General features: G+C 39.3%; 1 protein-coding gene across 2 annotated transcripts in view; it reads left to right on the plus strand.

The window, feature by feature from the left end:
• The first annotated feature begins 2,524 nt into the window (after window positions 1-2,524).
• LCLAT1 (lysocardiolipin acyltransferase 1) overlaps window positions 2,525-24,449 on the plus strand; it is a 121,434-nt gene continuing 99,509 nt past the window's right edge. The window contains exons 1-2 of one of the 2 annotated variants that reach the window (XM_075088693.1): window positions 2,525-2,709; window positions 2,859-3,034. The gene's annotated coding sequence lies outside the window, so the exon portion shown is untranslated. The remainder of the gene's footprint in view (window positions 2,710-2,858; window positions 3,035-24,449) is intronic. The other variant, XM_075088692.1, reaches the window with a different exon arrangement.

Genomic DNA, 24,449 nt, shown 5'->3' on the forward strand with positions numbered 1-24,449 from the left:
ATTACAAACTTTGATGACTATTTCCTGACAGCATTCTCAGCAAGAAAAAAAAGCGTCATTATTCCTACTACACTGATAGGGAGAGTGAAGTGATTGCACTTCACTGGCAGGGAGTGTGCTGCAGGAAGATTCTGGCCTGTGTTTTAGTTCTCAGAGGTACGCGCTCAAGTGCCAAAGATCCTTACTCAGCTACAAAATCTTCTTCAAGATTTTATTAACCCATCAGAGCATAGATTTCTTCCATACAGAGAGCTTCAACATGAGAGACAATTAGCCATATGCATTTTTGTCCATTATCAGTTTATCAAACTAATGAAAAGAGCCATGAATTTCCTGCATTACAAATACCAAAAGCCATGTGTAGATATGACTGCAGTTTCACCTCCCTCACCTTCCTATACAACAGCAGTATAATAACTGGGGACAGCTTTCCATTTAGCATTCCAGAGTTGTACCAGGAGGCCTACTGCTGATGCCATCACTGCAGATGCCCTGTTTCTTGTTCAAACTCTTGAGGCTGTCCAGGAGCCTGGCCATGGATCAATGGCTGACAGCCCAAGACACGTTCCCCTCGAAGCCATTCTACATATGTTATTTCTTTCATCCTAAGGTCTTGCACCTAGTTACTTAAAATGCTGCAGTTTGCCTTCCTCTTGTCCTTATATTGAGGAGGCACCAGTGAGGATTCATTCCACTTAGCTTTAACTATCTCATCAGGAAGACTGCTAGCAAAGTCAGCCATTTCAGCTCCCCATGTGCTGAGCTCTCTTAGACATCCATTTTAGGATGGAATGGGTCACTTTTTGGAGCTGCCTAGAGGGGGAACATTGCTGACTAAGTCTGACTAAATGTCTGTTTTATAGTTAGCACAAGCCAGGTGAGCTGAATGACCCAAAACCAGCCTCCTGACACAAGGGACTGTGCAATCTAAAAGGGACCTGTCTTCATCTCTTCAGCTAAGTCATTTTGAAGGATTTAGGATGCTATCAGTACTTTCACTGAAGACTTTGCCCAGACCAGTTTTGAGATTGCACAAGGTCTTTGGGAAGCCTGTTCCAGTGCTTGGTCATCCTGATTTTGAAGAAGTCCTTCTTCATATCTAATTGGGGTTTCTCTTGGCGCAACGTGGGACCAATGCCTCTCATCTGTTTGCTGCGCACCTCTGAAAAGAGTCTGGCTGCACTTTCTCAATAATCTTCCACCAGTAGAAGACAACAGCTAAGTCCTCCCTTAGCTGCTACTTCTCCAGGCTGAATGAACAGACATGATCCCTCAAAAAGGGATAACAATGAAATTTCCAACATTTTAATGACTTTTAGGATGAGATTCCCAGAAGGCTCATTTGCTAATTTTTTATTTCAAGTATTGACCAAATTGATGAATGATTCTCAGCTCCACAAAGGTACTTATTAAGGCAGTGAATTCTCACTGAATGATGGTAAGCACTTCAGAAGAGCCAATGTTGTCCTTGAAACTAACTACGGTAGAAAAGAGGGATCCCATCAGGGGAGTGGCTATGGGGCAACATATCCCTAAATGGATATGGCACCAGGTTTTGCCCTGGTATTTGTACTTTGCAGCAGTTTTGCAGAGGGGCATGTTTGCCCATGCACGTGAAATTGTTGTGGGGTCAGAAAGAGAGCCTGGGTTGCTTTGGCCCTAATCCAACAGCTTGAGTCAGCCAGGCATGGACTCTCTTTGGTTTTACACAAGCATAAAACTTTACTTAAAACTCCCTGGAGTTTTCCTTCTTGGACTGGGGGTTTCACCAGATTTTTTACCTTATAAAAACATACATGTGGAAAGAGTATAAAAAGGTTAAGAGTATCAACAGTGAGCGGCAGTAAGGCAATACAAGTTGAAAATATTGCAGGTTCCAGATAAAGTTAAGAGAAATCATCCCCTCATGGCAGTGGAAATCATGTCACGATCATTTTCTGTCTCACTTGACACGCTATTTTATGACAAAATCCGTGACTAAGAGTAGTAGGGGTTTCCCCTTTGTACAGCACTGCTGGGCTGATGGTTTGCTATCTCATTTTAGCTAACAACTAAATTATGACGAGTGCTTTTTCTTCCTGAGTGCCTGAAGCTGTCCTCTCCCACTGGCTGCCCCATGGCCACAGCAGCAGCATGGCTCTGTGCACCCCAAAAGGCCCAGCTGAAACCCCCTTTCCAGGCATGCCGTGGCCCCAGCTTCTGGCTGGGGCCCCGCAGGGCAGCCTGGGATTTTGGGGGAGCAGGGCTGAGCCCCAGGGCAGTGGCGAGGCCTAGGGTGGGGCAGGGCCTGCTGCTCCCGGGCCCGCGGCTCCTTCAGCCAGCTAGTCGCTCCCTAGGCCTGTCGCCCACACGCGTGGGTGTAAGGGGTGGGTGCAAGGGGTGGGTGCGGGTGTAAGGAGTGGGTGCGGGTGTAAGGAGTGGGTGCGCGTGCCGGTGTGAGGTGGCTGCTGCCCCTTTAAGGGAGGCCGGGAGCGGTGCCATGGCAACGGCTTCACTGCCGTGACCGGAAGTGATTGGGGGACAGAGGTCGCTGGTGGCAGCGGGAAGATGGCGGCGGCCCTGGCGACGCTGGGCGCTGCTGGCGGCGCGGCCGCGCTCCCCGGTGCGGCGGCTCTCTGAGCGCAGCGGGGCGGGACGGGACGGGGCGGGGAGGGACGGGGAGGGGAGCGGAGCGGAGCCTCCTCCCGCCGCGGCGCTGCCCCGTCTCAGGTGAGGGCAGGCAGGGGTGCTCGGGCGGCGGGCTGGGCCGCGGTGCTGGCGGCGGGGCTGCGGGCCCGGGGTCCCCGCCGCCTTGCCGGGTTTTTCTCGCCGAGGTGCGGGCTGCTGGACGCGCTCACCCTCCTCACGTTTCTCCCCAGGCATGGTCGCCGCGCCGTAGGAGGGCCGGGAGCCGCGGCGATGCCAGACGAGGAGCCGCGGGCGGAGAGCGCTTGAGCTTGTCCGGGGAGGCGTTCAGTGCGTGTCAAACGTGTACGTTACCGAAACCGGGGCTTCAGTACTGCTACTCTTACTACACTTAGGGGAATAAGCGGAGGCATGTTGTTATAATCTCATCCTTATTATCTTCCCTTTCGGGAAAAGTAGTGTCTCTTGTTACGACTTGCACATACGCAGAAGTCAGTTTTTGCCAACTGTAGCTGGATGGTTTTCCCTGTTTACTGTGTCAGTTGTCGCTTCTCCCGTTGGTTTTGGCGTGTACGCAGCTGTCTTGGCTAAATTTGCCCTCTGGCATAGCTAAACTTTGACCTGAAAGGCCTCTTGTGTAAGAAGTGCAGGGTGAGTATCGGAACTTTTCACTATCAGGCTGTTCAGAACATAACTGTGGCCTCAGAAAGCTGTGAGCTAAAAATAATTGCTAGAATTAAACTATGTGTGCAGCTTTACATTGGTGCTTACGTGTATTCATTGTGATACATACTTGGTTGTCACTAGACTTGTGCTTAATCTCCACGTACGCTAGTGGATGGAGTGGACTATGCTCGCATAACGGGTAGCTTATTTTGCTTATTGATTGTTAAGTATTGCTGTATCCCATTAACTTCATAGTAGTTGTCTCTTGTTTTGAAGACACCACCCACTCTCTGCTTTTGGACCATTGGACTTTTCAGTAGTACTTACCACAGCAATATTTTAATGTTTCTCAAGAACAAACTTGTTCTACTGTAACACAGAGATTAACAGATGGTCTCCCCCCCCCCCTTCTTCTGACTTTACAAATGGGGAAACTAGGATAAAAAAGGAAGAAAACCAAAGTATATCTTAAATTGAACACAGAATTCTGAAATGAGTTGGTTGACTCTGTAATCAGATTTTATAGTATTATCTAATACTCTGAATGCAAAGCTTCAGTGGCAGCTGTACTATCTGGCTCCTCAGCAAATCAAAGTGCGGTTTAACAGTGTGAATACATGTATGGTTTGGTCCGTGTGTGGGCTGCAGCTTGAAGAGTGGTCTCACTCCTTTGGCATCACTGGCCATGGGTCACTACCACCCTCTTTGTAGTAGATTTAGTGGTTGGATGGTTGTATGGACAGTTGATGTAACATTTTTATGGGGGTGGCTTTCTGTCGGAAGCTATTCTACTGAGTGTTTGCTCTGATATGAGTGAAAGTTCTTTCTCCTTCTGTGCTAATATAAACCAACTGTGGGTTAAGTATAATGCGAAACTGTACCTTGAGAAACCAAACCTCAAATTGGTCATTCAGAAAATGAGGACTACACTTAAAACTACTGAAAAGATTGGATTAAAAAAAAGTCAGCCATGTGTAGGGAACATGTGGGAAGAGTGAAGGGAGTATAAGCGTGTGAAGGAGCTTTCCCGTCTTTCCAGAGTCTTTTCTGCATTCACTTCTTGCCAAAGACCTTTGGTGCTGAAAAAGGGAAGTCTCTTACAAAGCCTTATTTAGATCTTAGGGGCTGGTCCACCATGTGAACTCAGTGAGGCAGGAATCTCGAAGGAAAAATAATATTGTATCCTACTGAAAAACCAAAGGGAAACCTTGATTCTGGTATCTTCCAGATCCTCAGTCTTGATGAGTTTTGCTTCCGTGGAGTTCCCTACCCTCCTCACAAAAGCAATCTGAAAAGAAAATTGAAAGTGTAATGAGGTGTCATCTTCAGATCCACTTGGGGTTTTAGCAGGGTTAGAGTTACTTGATCCAGCAAATCCCTTCTCCAGTTGCTCAGGTGGCAGGCTGTCATTTGTTTCATCTGTTCCTGCAGAGTCTCTACTTCAGCAGCAGCTATTTTTAATAATGCCAGGCTAGGTTCCTAGTCACCTGAACGGTCTCAGGTGCAAATAAATCCTCTTGTCCTTCTGCTAGCTTTCTATTTGTTTCTGTCCAAGACTGCTCCCTGTTTCTCTCTCTTTAATTTTTCTTTAGGCAGTCTCCCTTTCTTTCCTGTTGCTTGTCCTGTCCTTCAATCTGATGCTGCCCCTCCCCCCCACCCCCACCTCTGCTTTGCCAAAACACACCTTTTCCTTTTGTTGGCTGCTTCTTCCAGCTTATTGGACATGCAGGGTCTTTGTCACAGTTTATACTTTTCTCCTACCTGGTCATTGTTTACGAATGATCTTTGTTTTCCTCTGTCCTTCTTTCTTTCCTTATTTCATTTTCCTGTTTTCCACTTACAGTCTTGTTTCAAGGTTGTTCCTTCCTTCTTCCTTTGTATCTTAAAGTTGTGATGCTGAGAATGCACAGACAAGATTCCTCATGTTCTGTATGAGGTATTGAGTTCCATAGTCGTGTTTAACATTTTATCAGCTATGGACTGAGGAGAGCTGCCTTGTTTGTGTTGCATGTGTGGTGTTTGGTCAGCACTTCGAGCTAAGAGAGGGGAAAATGGAACCTTTAGAGAGTTGACTTTTTGAAACGAGTGTCTGCTGAGTGTGGGCAAAGGCTCACAGTTCGGTTTTACGAGACTTTTTGTTGACCTGACCGAAAAGTAAATCGCTCCTGAAAGACAATTCTGCATTATAAAGACCACTGTTGCTGCTGCAGGGCACCACGAGATGCAAGAGAGCAGTGTTAGCAGACCTCTTGAAACGCAGACAAAATGTCTCTCCTTTTTCCTAGGCTTTTCCTCTTAGCTGAATTAGTTTGCTTGTGAACTTGTTCTGCTGTAATAAACAATTTACTTAATTTGATTTGTTTGTATTGGGGTTTCTTACACGATCAGGGGTTCATAACTGGGGGAGTCTCTTCTCATCAATACAAAATTAATTGCTCCACTTGGTTCACATACTATCCTTTCATGAGTTTGAGAAAATAAATTTGCCTTTAATCTGTCAGCAGGCTTAGTTTGTGGGTTTCTTTGGTTTTGGGTTCCATTCCCACCCCCACTGTGTATTCCTTGAAATAAAACAGGTTTCTTCATCTTGCTGCTTTTAAACATGCCTTTCCAAGACTTTGTATCTGCGATATTAAAGCTCACATGAGTCTTGAGGGTTTTTTTTGGGGGGGATCCTTTGGTATAATATCTGCTATTTATGTTATTTTAGGTATCAAGGGAGCAGGTATTGCATTCATTCCAGTGGTTCTGAAAGGTATTGCTTAATCTCAAGTGATTTCTCACTGAGCTTTTGGTGGTTTTATTGTTTTTAAGGCATCCAGCATATTTTACAGTTGAAAAAAATCTATATCTATTTGCTCTTCTTTTTTGATGGCAGCCTCAGAGGTGCCGTGAAGGCTAAATGAATGGACTGCCTGATGATTGTATATGAAGCATGCATTGCTTGTAGAAAGAGAAATAATTTTTCTTGGAAATGCTCTAGTCTTTTATAAAGTTACTGTTTGAGTCATGGAAGTGTTCCTATAAACTACTTTTTCCTCAGACATATTCATGGTTCCTGGGTGCTTTAATATATGAATGATAGATACTTTTGTACTACTTCACCAAATCAGTGAAACAACACAGCTGGTTGTAGTCAGAAGAGTCAAAATATAACCAAACATCCAGGCTTGTACAGCAGAACAAGAAATAAAACACAACCAAGCCATACATTTCTCTTGCTAAATCAAAGACAAGCAATAGCAGGTAGTGTAGGTACTGACAAATACACACAACCATGATTTTTAGACAAGAATGGAATTATTCTGATTTCCTGAATCCGATTAGTTGCATCAAACTGGTAACGGTTGTCACAGATCAAGATTTAACTTACTGTTTGAAGTAACTGAAACTTAAATTTGGATTTATTATAGTTATACATGAAATGAACATACAGATTTGGGGTTAGTGTGGTTTTTTTCTTTTGACTTCTGCATGGTCAGTATGATGATTCCACCCAAATATAAATGTTAATTACGAAGTAACAAAATATGCTGCATGACCCTTCATGTCTATTAGGAAGACTCTGGTATTTGAAGGTAAAAATGTTACCATCTCACTGCACCTCAGAGCTTGTGTGAAGTGCCTTGTATGGTCGTTGATGCAGTTTTAACAGTGCTAGAAGTGCTGAGAATCCTCTGTTCAGCTTGATCAGCATTTGGAGAGGGAGAAGCATTAGATAAGACTCAAACCCTTTTTTTTCCCTCAAAGAAAATTCTTTATGTCTAGGTAATTAATTCCACATCACTTGTTAATTCTGCTTCTAGGTTTCATTATGGTTACTCTTATCTAGTGTAGGTATTGATTTTTAACATCGACTTCCCCAGTATCCACATAAACAACGACCTACAGCCTGCATTTGTTCAGATCAAGTATTAGCATTATGTGTTTGAATTCAGAAGATAATTGCATATCTTGCAAATTACCCAATGGCTGTTTCATCTTGAAACATTTAGAAATCCATTTTAGTTTTCCATAATTATAATGTTTTAGTCAGAGAGCCATCTAAACTTAGGATAGCACTTTGGCAGTGATATGCTTGTTTTTCTAAAATGAGCACATTTTCTGTGGTTAAATTTTCCTTTCATTTCAATATAGATTTTAATCGGTGTAGGCCAAACTTTTCCGACCATGTTTAAAATTAGCTCAAGCCATATTTTAAAAAGTATGTTCTCCTAATCTGATTTAACTTATGTAGAAAAATGTATGCAAAAATGAGTCTTTTTTTTAAGCTGAATAATGCTTTTGAAGTGTTTTTACAATTTATGTGCAAAAAATGTTTATAGACTGGCTCAAATATGACTTGATACTAGTAGTCTCTTTCTAATAAAGAACCACTGAAAGCACTTCATGCTGTGCTTCTGAAGTTTGAAAGGTAGCTGTTCAGAAAGAAACTGTAAATTCCACTCATCATGCAGCTAAGTTAAAAGATCAAAACAAAGTAAAATGCTTGCTGTTCTTCCAGACTTTCCTGCAAGCATTATTTTGGAGATTAATGAAGTTTTCATTGGTCGCCTTGTACTTTTTTAGTCAGGGTATAGTTTATAGTTACCATTTTCAGTTGGTAAATTGAAGTTGTAAGTGTATGTGTAGCAAGTGTTAATCTTTGCGTAGAGGATATTCAACATTGTACGTATCCCAAAATAGAAGTGGGAATAAGTCTGAACTGAATGTATCAGGTGCCTATTCCAACTCCCTGAATTACTGCTAAACATTTGGTAGTTTCAGTTTCTAGAGAAGTATTTAAAAAAAGAAAAAAGCCCCCCCAAACTGTTACCATTCTTATATCCCTGTTTTCACCCAAATGCAGGAAGAAAGGTCTTTGCTATACCCAGAAAGTTTTCCAGTTGGCAGAGTGTTGAGAAATGAAGGGAGTCAATCGCCCGGCAGAATTCTCTTCAGATAGATGATTTCTGCTGGCCGCTGGTAGGATGAGATGCTTTCACAGGGAAATATAAGGACGAGTGTCATAAAAGGGAGATGAGTTGTGTGGCTTTGCATTATATGGAATGCAGTGCGTTTTTATGTGAGATGTGCTGGTTAGCTTTGACACACTGTTTCTTTAGTGAAAATGATGAAGAAGAGAAAGAAATACTGTCCTCGTTTGGACGTGGAACTTTGAGGAAACCTGACTTAGTTTTTCAGATGCTTTATTTTATTATTCAGATGCTAGAAGGACTAGATCCTTCTAGTTTTTAATATTTAATCTTACAGTAATCGTGCAGCTGTTCAGCTGATCAATTCCATTTGCTCTCAAGATCAGACTTGTTACTGCGATTTTAACGATCTAGAATGTGAAGAATGTTGGTTTTGAAAAAACTGATAATGCTATAGCAATAGTAAGCAACAGCAAATTTGTCAGTGACTGGTAAACTTTACCTTTTTTACAATTGCTGCAGCTTGTGCTGTTAGTTTTAAGAAACTTAAATGAAACAAACACTTTTTAATTTCACTCAATGATTTTTCTCATAAACAGGATTAACTCTTACCCAGATTCGTGTGGTACAATGGGAATTTCTCAAGCGTTCAGCTCGCTGAATAGCGGTTACATGTTTTGTGCTCATTGAAAAACAACTTTTAGCTCTTCTGGTAAGAAGAAGCCAGGAGACAGTGGTGACCATGTGCTGATCTATGGAAGTTAACTTTTCAAAGTGAAATAAGCTGCAAACTGGCTTCCAGCTTTCAACGTATGGTCAGAACTTGGAGCTTGTTCCTAGTTCTGCTGTGTATATTTTTTTAGACTCAGCTGGAGTTGGGGACTGTGTGCTTCAGGGAAGTCATCACTAGGTCCTTTAGTAAAGTCAAGGAAAACTACAAAAGATTTCTTAAAGAGCAAAACACGTAGAAGAAATACTTACCTGTTAAGTCCCTGTTGGGAGTCAGTCTGGGGTTTTTTTTTTTGTTTTGTTTTTTTAAAATCAACAACTCTTCACAGAAAACCTTTTCTCTTAAGTACAACATTTCAGAAAGTGTGAGGTAATGTACTCATGCCAAGGTTATTGAGCCAATCTGTAGAGTCTGGTAAGGTAAGGCTAATCATTTCCTCTCACCCTCCTGCATAGACAGCAGCTTTCTTCTGGTATTCTGTCTTCAGTGTGAAAACATCACTAAATCTGTCAACTAGTGAATTCCCTTAACAACAAAACAGTTTTAGAAATTTCTTTCAAGGTCTCTTGCCCAGGTCAGCAGATTTGTCCTTAAGGACAAGCAAAAATGATGCACTGCCAGAGAACTAATTATGTGGAATTTATCATCAGATAGTGGAAACAATGTTTTGGGAGTTGGCATGCATTTCATATTTGCAAAGGGGGTGTTTGGTTTGGTTTAATCTCTCAAATAATTGCAGACTGTCTAGGAAGATGGAATGTAATGTTCTGGACATGTTTGATCTTTCTAAACTTTGGGGATAGATTGTTTTAGGAAAGGATTGGTCTTACTGCATTTTGTCCTGACTCCATGAGATGATTTTGTCCTGACTCCATGAGATGATTTTGTCCTGACTCCATGAGATGATTTTTGTCCTGACTCCATGAGATGATTTTTGTCCTGACTCCATGAGATGATTTTTGTCCTGACTCCATGAGATGATTTTTGTCCTGACTCCATGAGATGATTTTTGTCCTGACTCCATGAGATGATTTTTGTCCTGACTCCATGAGATGATTTTTGTCCTGACTCCATGAGATGATTTTTGTCCTGACTCCATGAGATGATTTTTGTCCTGACTCCATGAGATGATTTTTGTCCTGACTCCATGAGATGAGATTTTGCACTAGAGTTTCCTTAGAAAAATATTTGGGTGTTAGTCTGATTTACAAGAAGTGTTTTGCAGACTCATCTATTTCTAACCATTGAAAGTGTCAAAGGGTGTGTCTCTTGCAAAACTATGGCTTTGTTCAGAGAAGTGTGTTCTTTCATTAGGAACGTCAGGTTTAAATAGTCACTTCAATACCAAGTTTTAAATAAAATCCTGACAGTTATCCACTATTTCCAGTGTTTGCATGGGTCTACTATTCATTATAAAATAGGGACTTCATTATTTTGTCATAAATAGTTGTATCTTTAGATCACAATTTCCAGAGTTTACATAGAATATTAACTTTTGTATAAAAATTTCTTGACAGAATTTTTTTTGTTTACTTACGTTGTAATAAAGGTAGGCATTGTACATGTTCTTTTTCTAGGTTAAGTATAGGTAGCCTGTCCACTTTGGTAAAGATCAGTGATAACTGTCTTTTTGGTAGGAATGGTGACACAGCATGATACTGAGCCTCAATTTGTCCCTACTTACTCTAGCCCTCATTATCTAAGCTTTTGTTGCCCTCGGCAGCTCCAGGGGCATCTGGCTTCAGCCTTAGAGTGGAAGGGTCGATTTATTTATAAATCATCATACAACATATTACAATACATTGAACATTAAGATCTCACAATGGTTCTTACTTGCAAACATATGTCCACTGAAGAGAATAGTGCTCAATTTAATAATCAATGAGCTAACTCTTCCTGCCAGGAACTAGAGAGTCTGACTTCTTTCAGTAATTCGTAGTTGCCCTGATACCATTTTCCACATGTGCCTAGCTGAAATCCCATAAATTTAATGATGTTGACTTCAGTCAGTTCCTGCACTTGATCTTTTAGGTGTTGGTATTTCTTAACCTTTTCCACTGCTGCATCTGCCAAAGACATTAATTTGCTTTCATACCTAACTGTGATGTTGACAACCAGGGCTTGGTCTCTTTTAACAAATACCAGGTCCAGTTTATATAGTTCATCCTGTTCACTTGTCAGCAGCAGCTCTTGGAATACTACCCAGTCCTTCTTCTTTGCTGCCTCAGCCAACAATTCACATAAATGATTGTGCCTTTTGATCCTGGCATCCTGTACCGCTAGGCAGTATCCAGTAATATGTGCACAGGACCCATTCTCCGCTTGGCAGTGTGGGCAAGATATAATTTGACTTTCCTGTTTACCCCTTGCTAGAAATTCTCTCACTGGGTAGATGTTGGCTTTCAACTGTAATGCGGTGATGAGTTTTCTGTGGGGGATGCCTTTATAAAACTCTAATCAGTTGTTACTGATCTTATCCTTCTTGAAGCTAGAAATACCATAGCCCTGGGAAACCAACTTGGTCCAGTTTTCAAATTCCTATTTCCTCCAGTTACAGGGCCTCAGAAAGATGACTCTGGGAGTGGGTATCTCCCATTCCAAGACTGGTTCCTCACGGCCAGGCTCCTCAGATATTGTCATTATTGTTCTTGGGTCCCAGATGGGTGGAACTTTTCCCTTATCCCCACCTGCTGCAATCCATAGTTTTAAAAATTCTTTCTCAAGTCCCTCTTCTTGAGCCACCGCTTGTACTATCTTGTCCAAAGGCTGTGCAATTCTGTGTAGCCTTTGGACCTGCACACTGGGAATCAATCCCAAGAGCCTGGTGCACCTAAGCCTCCATCCTGAGTGCTGGAATATAGGGTAGCATCACACGTACTTACTGGGAGGTGTAGCCATTCTTTGATGGTTGCTCGAATTGCCAAGTCAAGGGTTTCCAGGTACATGGCTTTCACTTTGGCTTGGTCTGCCAAGTAGATCAGTTGTGGGATAGCATATCCTTTCAAGATGTCAACTTGTAATCAATCCTTTACTTTCTCCAGTAGTTCTGGTTTTGATATTCCTGCCCATGGGTCTGTGCATAGGCACAAGTATTTCTCAGAACTCCTGGGTTCAATCATATCAAGGGGAGTGCCATTAATCGTCCATGCTGGACAGTCATCAATGGTATATGAGTCTTTTGTTGGCTGAATGTAAAAGCCGTGGCATTTTCTCCCTGGGTCTTGAGGCCAGTAAGATTGCAAAAGACTTCCAGTATTTCAGTGTTTTTCTGCATCCCTTCCCATGAACAACTTAACAGAACCAAGTCATCTGCAAAAGCTGTAGTCGTTATGTTCTTCAGTGATACTTATTATATCTCAGGCCTACTCTGAAGAAACACTCTTGTCTCTGTCCTAAATATTGAGAAGCATTTATGTTTGTACCTCTGTTGGATACAGGATTAGATGTTGAACAGTTTCAGCTCCACTAAGCAATAAAAAAAAAAATCCCACTTTAAGAAAATGCTTTAACTGAATAACACATCTCATTCAGATTTTGACAGTGAGTAAAAGAGCTGTGTGTTTATCCTATCTGCCACCTTTTAGTTTTTGAATGACAAAAGCCTGCAAAGATGGCAAGGGTTAAACAGCTATATTTTTTTTGTGTGTTCTTATTGCAGTAGGTCATTGAAGGACCTTGAGAGATGACTGATCTGTAAAATTGAGACAAAGACTCTGTAATTATGGCAGTATGGAAATTAAATATAGGCAGAAGCAAATGTGGCTTGATTGGTCACAATAGGGATATTGCTAAAATGATTGTTTATAACACAGGAATACATATTATCTTCTGTCTAAAGGGAAAACAGCTAAAATTATGGGGGTTTTGTTAAAGTAATTGCAGTAGGCTCGTCTATGGAAGAATGATATCATGTGATATGCAGCACCTTTGTGCAGTAGAATGTCTTTGAAAATATACTAATAGCAGTTATTTTTAATTAAAGATCCTTATGAAAGGTTTAGAGGATTTAGTAAGCTTTAATTGGGTCAGTCACATGTTAGTAAGATTTTCTTGTAGTCGGCCTTCTCTCCCTGCCTTTGCAGCTTGGCAGACCATCACCTTTCTGCAGCAGCACTATGCCTCTGAAGTGGCTATAGGAAATACTCCCTTCCCTTTTTTTAAGGCAAGCTTTAAGTTATTCCCATGTTGCCTGTGGTCCCAGGTGTATTGAGATTCTTGTTAATTTTACACGTAGACAGTGGCAAGTAGAGGTGGTAAATATGGCTGCTTTTTTTAACTTCTTGTAAGGCATCCATAAAAATTTGTTAAGCAAACTAGCATTGTGTCTATTGTCCATAGCTTTGTTATCATGAATGCTGGGCATGCAGAATTAAGCTTGGCTTCAGAACAAAAGGTATCATTGTTGTGAGCAGAATACTAAAATGAGATCGCATGTTAGAAAAAAAGATTGTTTCTGGTCTTCGTCATCTCTCACTGTGTCTTGAAATACAGAATTAGCTGAAAAAGGCATATTTAGGACAGATTTTGCTGAAGTTTAGAAACATGTCATTTATTTATCAATATAAAATAAGCAAACAAATTAGGGAAACTGGTAGCTTTGGATTTCAGTGCAAGATGTACGGTATTAACACAGTTGATAATGTTTACTAGAAGTATCACAAAATGACACATTGGCTAGGAGATCGCAAAAAATGGAAAATAGTAGTTGCAAAATATTGTATATAGAGTTCCACAGGCTGCGGAATGTTTTAGAATGAAAATTTTCAGCAGTAGTGAAAATGATCTTATCTAGCAGAAGAGGAATATTTTAATTAATACTTATAGCATGACAAGAAGAAGGAGAAATTATCAGCAAGTATTTCTTCATCACTTAAAGACCGTTGTTACTGCTGTAACTCTCCAACCTTTTAGCTATGGGTTTACAACCCTTTCAGGGAGTATATATTGCAGACTGTAGAGCAAGTGCCTTTGTTTGGCGTCAATATTCTGTAAAGATAACATTTCCCAGGATTTTTGCATGTGGGACATTAGTTCTTCTGCATGCAACTGGTACAAGTCTCCCAGCTTGTAAGAACTTGGGATTTGATGTTAATATGTAGGAGTGGCCCACCCTTAGGAGTTGTATCTTCTTCTGTGAGACCTCAATGTCTGTCCCACTTTTGAGAAAGGTTATGGTATGCTTTTCAACCAATTCCAATGTCTTGAATAATTTTAATGTTCAGAGTGAAGTTATCAAGAACTTTCATTTCTGGTTTGGGAGCTATTTGATATAGACCCATCAGTCTCTTGTTCTTGACTAGATGATTGTTCTTCTTAATAGCTATCCCTTAAGATGAACCTTACTAAGAGTTGTCAGATTTCCATCAGGCACATACTGAAGAGCTAGAACATAAAAGAAATGTTCATATTGGAATGAGGCCTGGAGAGAAGCAAAGTTGTGGGCAAGTGTTTTTCCTTTTTCCAATGTTAAGCTTCAGCCACGTTAATAATGTTTCTACAAAAACGTTATTGGGGTAATTTAAAGCAAAACTCTAGAACTGTTATATCCCACATGGCATGAAACATTCCTGCTTTTTTTTCCCCTGGTATATTAACTTCTTACACAGAAAGGAAATGAATTTTAGAAAGAATGTTAACCATTTGAGACATTCTCAGTTAAAGAAATACCATCTGTCAAGAAAGATGCAGCCAATGTTGAGTTATATTAAAGACATTGTAAAGGAAGTATTTATCAAGGAAAAGTGGATTAATTAAAACGTTTTAACTATTTTTGTTCTGTAAGAAGGTTAGGGAAGTTTTATATAAGCCTTTTCTAAATGCACCCATTATTAAGAGCCACCAATTTATTTTTTCAGAAGGAAGTTGGCTTAGGTAAGCTGTTCCTTACAAAATTTTCTGACTACAATGTAACTAGTAAAAAAAAAAGAAAAGACTTGGAGTCATAATACTTTATTACCTTCAAATTCTATAAGCTTGCTTTCATTGATTCCTCTTGATGGACAGAATTTATATGAAAAAGAAGACATTTTAGGATTTTCGTATTAACGTTTTTATTTGAAATTGGTTCTTTTATGAGCAATTAATAGCACTAGGACACATTATTTTTCTTCTGTAGTGGAAAATAGTGAAGTGCATATGAAAAGGTACCTGGATCAGGTATGTGAAACATCAAATATGATAGGATATACTCCTTCTTTAAAGCCAGACTGGATTAAGGAGTTGTACACTGAATATGCAGATGTATTGTCATGGTTTGAAACATAAGCCTTTGGTTTAATTACCACTTTGCACTGTTTCCCATTAATCTGTTAATGCTATCAGAGCTACCCTGAAACGTAGCAAACACAGAATCAGTTATGTCTGTTACCTTTCTAGATAAGGCTCCAATTTTTAGGTATTTAGGTAAAGAGTGTGAAAGGGATGCTTAGATATTATTGTTATGTGACCTACTTCAATGTTGAGTTTTTGATTTTAGAAAAGCATAAATATTGTATATGGGAATGTCAGGTCTTCCTCTGTTGAAGATATCCTTCCTTTTAATTATAATTATTTTTTTGGAAATTGAAGATCAAAGTGTTTTCTTTTGTTCCTTGAAAATATTAAAATTGTATTTCTCAAGTTACATGGTTGCTATTAGAGAAGAGCAGCTGTTGTTCCCCAAAATTCTCTTCATACTAGGCTCATGATCTTAGACTTTGCTAAAATACCAAAAGAAACATAAGTACCCTAAGTAAATATTTTAATGTCACCCATATCTCCACATTTGAATTGACAGTCTGTAATTCTATTAACACATTACCTTTTTTCCCCCCGTAAAAAACTTGCTGTTTGGGATGGCTTGTATTTTAGGAACGCCTTAAAGATTGAAGGAATGCAGTCTGTAGAACTCATTTGACTTGTTGCACATGCTTGATGTTGTATACTGAACTGAATAAGGGATTGAAGATGATCATGTGAAGGTTTCTTTAGTTAAATGCCACTCTGAAGAATTGGATTTTGCTTTTTACTTGATAAGCAAGACATAACATTGCTATTAACAATAACTAATTGTGATCTTTGTATTGAAGAGTAAGGTTTCAAGTTGGACACCTGTAAAATAAAGAGTACAAAGCTTCCCAGCTGAAGCTAATAGCAACTATGAATTGTGCTTGTGAGGTACTGCACAGTGACAAATGTTCTGAAAAATACTAGTTTGGAAACATTCCAGATTAGGCAGACACAATTCATATACTTTGTGCTGTGGATCTTGAGTTATAAAAATATAAATAGGATCTGTTGTGAAAATAAATTACTGACATATAACACTTTCAGATAGTAGTATAATAAGCATAATACTGAGGAAAAAGGAAAAAAAAAAAGGGGGGGGCTTGTCCTAGCGTTTTAATAGGTTAGGCTAATTTTAGCACTGTACTATGAGAAAGAAATAGAAATACAAAGTAATTTCTCCCTGTTAATCCTGCTGTCAAATCATGTGCATTTGTTGAGGCAGGGTTCCCGTTAGAAAAAACAAACCAGCTGGGAAGGAACAGCCTTAATTCTGGTGTTTTATAATTTTTGTGTGTTTGATTATGCAGCTTCAGTATCCCAAATGTTTTTTTGAGTGTAATATGAAAGTAACAATTCACTAACAGTGTTCTGGGTGGTGCTGAATGCCCCAGATCTTTTAGCTGTGAATGTAGCAAACTGTAATTATGCTGCAGATGACTCCTTACTAAAGGTGATGTTCTCCCTCATGTGAATTCTGATGATGCTGTATCTGACCTAAATGCTTTTCAGGGTGACATTTGCTGTTGTATGTTAGACTTCCATGGAATCACTTCATCTGTAGTCTGAGACTATGCTTTCCTGGCAATCGGTTTTATCATATGCGGAAAGATAGATATCTGAGATCAATGTTGAAGCCAAAGAGAAGTAACTAGGCTGAGTTCCTGAATATAGTGTGAAGACCACTAATCATGTCAGGGCTAGAAAAACCATCTGTCAGTTAACAATAGTAAATGATTCTGCAGTTTGACTGAATTATACAGATCCTACTTAAATGTTGCCTTTGTCCAGAGTGAAATAGTTCTTTGTGCATTTATGTATGCATGATTGAGCATCTGGCTATTGTTCCAAGAAGAAATAAGAGGAAAATAGCCTCTTCAAAACGTGAACTGACAGATGGGAAATTTTCTTTATAGCAACTCTTGTGAAAATTGTATTAGCCATCTCGGACGACTTTGTTCCACTTCAGTCTGATGCTTCTGCAATCAAGATGAAGGATGTTGATTGTGATACCTTCTGAGAAATTAATACTGAACCACTGTACACTGACTTTTACTAATTAGTGATAGACAGGTTTGTCCAATCTTCTGTTGACTCCTACAGTGAAGTTAAGCCTAAATATGTATTTGAAGTTATTTGATCTAAATATATTTTAGTTTTTTCTGGTATTTAGAACAAGACAAAGCTTATTTGATGAACTGGCAGGCATCTTTACAGGTGGATAACTTAGAGACATGCGGTTTGAATGAGGTGTCAAGCTTGGAGTTTTAGTTTTATCCTAGCTTACCTTATTTGATGGTCAGTTAAATCTTTTCTTCAACTGTTGATCAAGGACTCAGTGATCATCTTTGTGGATATATCTGATTACAAATTACAATTAATGTCCTGAATTCACTGCCAGTGAAAAATAATACTCCTCTGTGCACTTTTCAGGTAAGAACTTTGGGGAAGAAAATGTTATTGCTACAAAGTGTATCTCTGTTATCTGTCCTGCATAATAGAAAGTGACTAAATTATATTATCAAAGTGAATAACAACTTTACCAGAATTGCAGGGCATCTTGCAGCTGAGTTGAGCTGGTTCTTAATGTATAGAAAAACCTACTTTCAGTTAAAAAGGGTCAGTTATGACATAGCTTGATGTAATTTTCCATCTATATGCTTGATATCTTCATCTGACAGTATAGAAGCTAAAGATGGAAAGTTATAAAGAGGAATGATTTGACTACATTAAATGCTATGGCACAATTGATAGATGAGTTCCATTAGCCATGTTGTGTTGAACTGCAGCCAGCCATTTTGACATATTTTCAATCCCTAACGTTCCTGAACAACTGGAGGAGAAATCTTTTCTGATATTCCTTCTAAAATGGGTTATTATTTGTTGTTGTTGTAGTTCAGTCTAAGAATTTCAGTGAAATATCAGGAAATTATTACATTTTTCCCTAGTGACTAATGCAGTAAAACCTGATTTGAAGCTTGGAATCTGTTAGCAGTAGAAAAGGCTTATGATTATGCTGGTAGAGGTTTTAGATCGCTTTAAATTTCTTATTTCCCATAAAATGCCTAATACCTCACCAGTATAAGTCGTAAGCTATTTATCTATACACCTTAATTGTATTTGTTGGATAGAGAATCTTGTAAAAGCAATCTTGTGCAAAGCTAGTAGTGCAAGTTTTTCTTTGTTCCGTTCATCACACTTGTGTTGATGCTCTTCCACTTCCAACCCCCTTCAAACTTTCCAGTTTATCAGTATTTTGAGATGGAGAAAGTGATTGGTCTGAGTGTCTTTGTGTTGTATGGTTTGATAATGTGTCTGTAGCAGCTGCCAAACTGAAGCCTGAAGCAAAGGCAGGACATTTATCCTGAGTTTACTAGAATGGCTTTCTCTACTTTATTTTGTTACTCGGTCACTGTAATCTCTTTCTTCTTTGCCACAGTGTTGGTTATTAAAAATTCTGATGTCCTAAGAAATGCTTATCAAATACCTTCTCATTCTGTTTGTCTGTTATCCTTTTTGCATATGGCAGATTACTGTAAATTGCTCTAGAAAACACTATGAAAAATGGTTTAATATAAATAAGTGAAAATGATTTTTCAGTTGCTCATCTCTTCTAGACTACCTAGACGTTTGGTATTGGGTCCTTTTACCAAAACATGGAGAGGGGGAGAGAGAGAGAAATTTTGGAAAATAGGTGAACTTTTTTGTTTTGGAATATATTTACCTTTCCCTAAAGTAAATTGAACTATTTTGTTAGGCCATACTGTGACACAGAATACTGAGACCTGACACACATTATAAAAAGTTTAAAAATTGGAAACAGTTTCACCTGTTTTCCTCCTCTCATTTATTTTTGGCAATGATTGGTATGAAAATATCATCTTTATTTTGTTGATCTTCATGTTCTGTCTTTTAATCTCTTGTTAGTTTTTCTCTCAGCCTTGCGATATTGCAAAACAACATTATAAGCTTAATTATTTGCTTCATGAAGTTTAAACTGTTCAAAATGGAACTGAGAACTGATGAATTTTTAAGTGACTTTATAGTCTCTTAATTTTGAGCTAGCAGGGAGGTATTTTCAGAATCATTGGCATAATTCAAAGTTTCCTGAAAGTTGACTTTAACTACTCTAGTTTGAGTTAGGACCAGGACCAAAGGAATTGTTCTAGTGATTAAAGATGGAAACCCCTTCATGCTGAATTTGGAGGGCCATAAGCTCTCTTTCTTCTTGTTGTAAAAACATTGTGCAGCACCTAAAGAGGTGCACTCAGGGGCTTAACTTCCCAGCTAATAAGGACACTCTGGATGCTTCCAGAATTTTTTAGGGTTGAGACACTGCACAAACACATACTAGGTATACTGGAGGGAGTTCAGTGAAGGGTCACAAGGATGATGAAGGGACTGGAGCATCTAATGTGAGGAAAGGCTGAGAGAGATGGGACTGTTCAGCCTGGAGAAGACTAGGCTTGGAGAGGGGGATCTTGTCAATGTATATAAATACTTGCAGGGAGGGTGCAAAGAGGATGGAGCCAGGCACTTCTCAGTGGTGCCCAGTGACGGGACCAGAGGCAATGGGCATAAACCAAAACACTTCAGAAAACACTTCTACTGGGAGGGTCAGTGAACACTGACGCAGGTTGCCCAAGGAGGTACAGAGTCTCCCTCAGGGATATTCATAAGCTGACTAGTCTCAGTCCTGGGGATTTGGCTGTCAATAGCCCTGCTTGAGCAGGAGGGTTGAACCAGACAACCTCCAGAGGTCCCTTGCAACCTCAGCCATTCTGTGTCGTTCTGTTGTGCAAATGTCACACAATCTTTATTGGTTTGAGATCACCCATGGGCGATTTGCAGGGCAAGATGATTCTCCCTAAAATAAAAGATAGCTTATTTATTCCTTTAAAGCTCTCAGCAGCTTCAGAGGAGATAACTACTTAGCTTAAGGTAAGTTGCAGAATGAGGGGTGTTATCTGGGAAACAAGATTCCTAAGTCTTAAGAAGTGTGTGAATTGAGAGCTAAAGTGGTAGTTTTAGTTGCTGTTAGAGCAATTTAAATGTATGTTGTAACTAAGCCACCATAGGAAAATAATTTTCTTTTCTGAGGGAGAAAGGACAGAAGCACTTGCAGCGTATTCTGTTTTGCTATAGGCTGTTTCTTCTCTTGTGTAATGGTCTTGCACTATAAGAAGGGAGAGAAGCACTTTAAACACCGGAAAATGTGGTTGTTAAGCCACACACAAAAAAAAGAGGTTTCAAGAGCATGCATACTATAAAAAACATTTATCTCATTCTTGATTTTGCTTTCATTTTGAGAGTGACAGTTTAAAGAAAATAATAAAAAAGTTACTTTCCTTTAGGTGATGGAAATCTGCGTGTCTTTTCTTTTTTCTAATATAAATGCTCTCATTTTGAAATGCTTCCTTGTTTTCACAAGTTTGGAGTGGCTCTAAATGCAGTGACTTTAAAATGTGCTTGTACTTTTTAATTGGCCTTCTTGACACACACTTTATTGTTAAATGAAACATTTTTATTGGCACAAAATTATTTGCGCCACCTATTTTCATTTGCTAGTGGTGGGAACCATAACATTATAGGCTGTTTAAAATATATGAAGTGAGTTCTGGGGTCATTCCCCACCTGTTTTTTATTTTGGTTTATGAAACAACAGTGAAAAGTAATCATGTTGGTGAAGTTCTGTCAACTAAGTAGTGGTTTTGGAGGCTAACATCACTGTATTCTGCAAGGTGTAGATCTAGACAATTTACACATCAACAGGTTTGGTTGGCTTCTTCAAGCAGAACTTGGGACTTCTGGAATAATGAACAGTGAATGTTGGCAAGAAAGGTCACTTCTTCGCTTTAAACTAAGCTAGAGGGCATTGTACTGAATTATGGAACAAAAGACTGTAAATACAGAAAATCTTTGATTAACTTCTCCTTTCCAAAGTGTCGTGACCTTTATTGAGTTCCCCTAGCTGACATTTTTAGAAGACTTTTAGTACTATTTCTTTTCATTATAAAGGGTTTATTCGCATATTTGCTCCCACATATTTCATTGTCACCTTCTCTGCCATTTGATTTTCTTCAGCTACAACAGCATCTACATTTCATATTAGCATGGTTAGTAGTGTAGTGATGTAGTCCTTTTTTATACAAAATTCTAGAAATGCATTTCTGTAAGTAGATATTATCTTGGTAAGCAAAAGAAAAATAAAGCAAACGAGTGAAAAAGGCAAAAATAGCAAAGCTGATAAGCACCTACAAAAACATTTGAGAGACAGCATAATATATTCAAATTAGGAGTAAATCGCGTAGGATTCACATTGCATCTTTCTATTTTTAGTTTCAAAATTATTAGCTGCATTTTCTATTTAAAGGTAATGACATATTTAGTCAGGCTTAATGCAAGTGAATCATAGTATTGCATTGTTATTGTATAAAACAGTGATTGTTGGTTGTGTTTCTTATAATATTTTGGAAGGGAAAAAAATTCTCTGTGCTCTGGAAGTTGCTCAGACATTTCATAGTCTGGGGTGGTGATGAATATATTATACTATAAATAATGCAGGTAACAGGAATACATATTTTTGTTTTGTTAGACTAGACTTCTCCAGTTGGCATCTTTCTTTCCTTTTCTTTAACCTCCTGTGACATTAGCAACGTAGGCTGTATAAGATTACAAATAATTTTTTTTACAAGGAGTCATTACAGACTTGATCTTTTTACATGACTGTGCATACTGGTTCAACTGTCTAAGCTGGCAGCTCCCAGCTGTTCTTTAAAGGTCACACCAGTGGTGCCTATTAATATGGCTGTGCCTCTCCTTTCCCCACTTCCAATCCTGCTGTTGTTGCAGCAGAATGGGAACATCCTCCATCACTTAAAGGCTGATAAAAATCTTAGTAGTTGATACCTTGGATGACTGGCTAGCTCTACAAGGTCTTCCTGGCTTCCTGGAGAGACAGCTTCTCCACAGCATCCCTTGTTCTCTAATAACTCTTTGAACAAATCTGAGACATGAGATCTAGTTTTCTCCTTACTAATTTCTTCCTCTTTAATACTGTGTTCCCTGAAGCCTTCAAGCTGTTTTATACCATCTGAGGTGCTGTTCACAGTTAACAATGCTTTTCCTTAGGACAAGATACAGAGTTTAGACTTTTAAATTTAATTTTAAAGATTCCAGGAGAGGGTAGAAGGGTGGTGATGAGAATCACTGGTCGTTTGCTGGTAAGAAGGCTACAGGCTAATCACCTCTCTTCTGATCGACTACCTGCTGCTGATAGTTGAGTGAAACTGAGGGTGGGATTTGTACGTTTGTTGCTCAAATGGGCAAGTTGTCTGGCTGCTGTCAATCGTTTTGCTTTATGGATTTGGATACTCAGCAACAGCGAAGAAGGCTTTAAAGATTGCTGATAGAACAAAGGGATTAGGTCTGTTTATATAGAAGACAAGATCAGCCATCTAATAATGAATGAGTAATGTTGAGAAGGATATAAGCCCACGTATTTTATGGCTTAAGATAAATGTTAACAGAGACTAAGAATAAACTTGCCATCACTGCCTACTGCAGGCTTTCTTCCTGCACCTTCTTATGAAGTACACAGTTCAAGACACTGTCAGACAGGCTGACTGGGTGGACTACTGCTGATGCAGTTTGGAAATTTGTGTTTTTTTCCACTGGTCATTTCTTTCTTCAACACCATACAAGATAACAAAGTCTCTTAGGTCAAAACACTGTAAATATTCATTCTCCATAAATGTTGTTCTGTTAAACACAAGTCAGATCTGAGTTTATAGAATCCTTTCTTTCTTCAACCTGGGCAATTTTCCAATTTTCTGAGGGCAAGCAGCCCAGCAAACACTCCTTCAGACAATTCCTCATCTTTCTCCTTTTTCCAGAATGAAAATCCAAAAATATCAGCAATGGGGGCCAAAATAACAAAGGAAAAGTGGGTGTTGGCACTGCTTGCCAGTTTTTTTGTAGATGTTCTTCCCTGTCCCAGAATAATAACAAAACTTCCTAAAGAATCCACAAAATAAACCAGACTCTTTTTCAGTCTGTGATCTAATTCAGAAAAGATGCCATAATGAAAATACTTGAGAACTAGTACTGTAAAGGGTATACTTCTCTGACTATTAGGGTTTTATTCCTCAACTGTTAAGTTTGCAAGAAATTCTAGGGTAACTGCTAGGTCCTTGATGATGCTCAGCTGTTATTCTTGTTTCTAGGGTATGGATTGAGTTGTTGCTAGTTGGTCGTCTTTTACTTGGTAGTGAGGAATCTTAACTGGGGCACAAGTGGATAGATTGTGTAGTTTAGGACAGACTGGAGTGAAATACTGTTATGAAGAACTGGAAAACCAGCAGGTACTAGCTCCAGAGAGAGTGATCCTAGGCTAGAGTTTCTTTGATCTGTGCCTGCTTCAGTGACATGATCGGAAGTAGTAAGTAGGGTAAAGGGGTACAGTAGGCAGTGAGATCCAGGAATCTGTGTTAGGCAGACCAGATGTGGGATTAGAAACTAAGGCTGTGCTGGCAGAATGAGTTAATACAACAGAAGGGCCAAAGGATACTGCTGAGAAGCAAGATCAAAAACTAAGTCCCAACGACAGCAAGAGGGACAGGAAGCAGGTTTTTAGAGCAATAATCAGGATGTTGTCTGCAGCTACAGAATAGCTGTTTGGGTTTCTTCCACACCAGATGTGTGTGGCAACCATTAATGGAGTTCACAAGATCAGTTCTTCAACTCATTGAATGCTGGTGGCTGGCTGCAACTTGTCTGTCTTGAGTCACATGTACTGCTGTTTTCTACAGGTCATTCTTACTTAAGCAGAAAGTATTGGGGTTACAATGAACTCACTATTGTGAGAGTTTAAAGAGTTGTTTGTTAGTTTTGTTTTGTTTTGTTCCCCCCCCCCCCCCCCCCAAAGGTGTTTTATATCAGCAAGTCATTGAACTTAATCATGTTCGTATGTGTAATCAGAAAGAACGATTTCTTCATCAGGGGATTTACTAGAGGAAGTTCTGCTGCCTGGGTTTATATATTCAAATTCTGTGAGATTGCTGCCTTTTGATCTCTCAGATCTACACAATTGATCTGTATATGCAATGACTGTCTGAACTGTGCCATGACACATTTAAAGAGCTGATAATCTATTCTTTGAAACCATTTCTACCTGTGTGAGTCATGGTGAGACTCCTGACCCCCCTAAGATGTTTTTTGAGGATCCTAATTGTGACCATTCTCCAAAG

This window comes from Phalacrocorax aristotelis, chromosome 3 (genome assembly GCF_949628215.1).
Source record: "Phalacrocorax aristotelis chromosome 3, bGulAri2.1, whole genome shotgun sequence".
Taxonomy (NCBI): domain Eukaryota; kingdom Metazoa; phylum Chordata; class Aves; order Suliformes; family Phalacrocoracidae; genus Phalacrocorax; species Phalacrocorax aristotelis.